Source organism: Trichinella spiralis (genome assembly GCF_000181795.1).
Source record: "Trichinella spiralis strain ISS 195 chromosome Unknown Scfld4209, whole genome shotgun sequence".
Taxonomy (NCBI): Eukaryota; Metazoa; Nematoda; class Enoplea; order Trichinellida; family Trichinellidae; genus Trichinella; species Trichinella spiralis.
This window is the reverse complement of record NW_003531148.1, coordinates 9,702-10,604: the sequence shown is the minus strand read 5'-3', so window position 1 is coordinate 10,604 and position 903 is coordinate 9,702.

Here is a 903-nt window from a genome sequence, read left to right as displayed (position 1 = left end):
GCTCTGATAAATTACACGAATCATAGTCGCACCACACTTGGCAACTGCAGCTGCTTCATTGCATCCAATCCAATCCAATCAATCACTCAGAAAACCGTAAAATAAAAAACCAACATCAAATATGCAAGTCAGATTTGTTTGTTAAATAAATATGCACGATAAAAACGCAAAAAAATTCCAAAATATCCGTCTCATAGAAACGTCGTTCAATTTGTTATTGTTCAAACAGTTTTCCTTTTGCAGTGCAATTTTTGCAACCATTCCGCAACACTGGTAAAATGAAAAATCAATTAAAAGTTTTGTAAATGAAATTTGACATTACAATTAAAAAGTAATCGTCAAATTTTCAAAAGAAAAACATAAAGTACCTCAATAAGAAAAAATAATTTATTAACTTTATGAAAACAAAACGTGAAACAATAATTAGTAATATATATGCTCAGTACAAACGATTTGCACTTTTAGTAAAGAATGATGATATTACGGGCATATTCTGCGTATAAATAAATAAATAACCATATATATATATATATACATATACTGAAATAATAATTTATAGTATATGTTCCTTTCATCATATTTGAAGAAGAAAAACAGATAACAAAACCGTAGCATGCAAGCACTGCTTATGAGATAACATCAATCAGTGATTCGGACTGTTCTTCGTCGAGTTCTGTGCGTGATTTTGCACCGGACAGCTTGTTTTTCAAACGAGCACAAAAATTCAACTTGTTGTAAAGCCATCGAATGCCGGCAGCCACTGGATCCCAATCTTCATGCAACGACAAATACGTAGCACCGAAGAAGAGAATTAAAACAGAAACAGTGCCAATATAAAGAGCGATTGACTGCGGTTACCGGTCGCATATTGCCCGAGATATTCTGAAAAAGTGCTAGGCATAT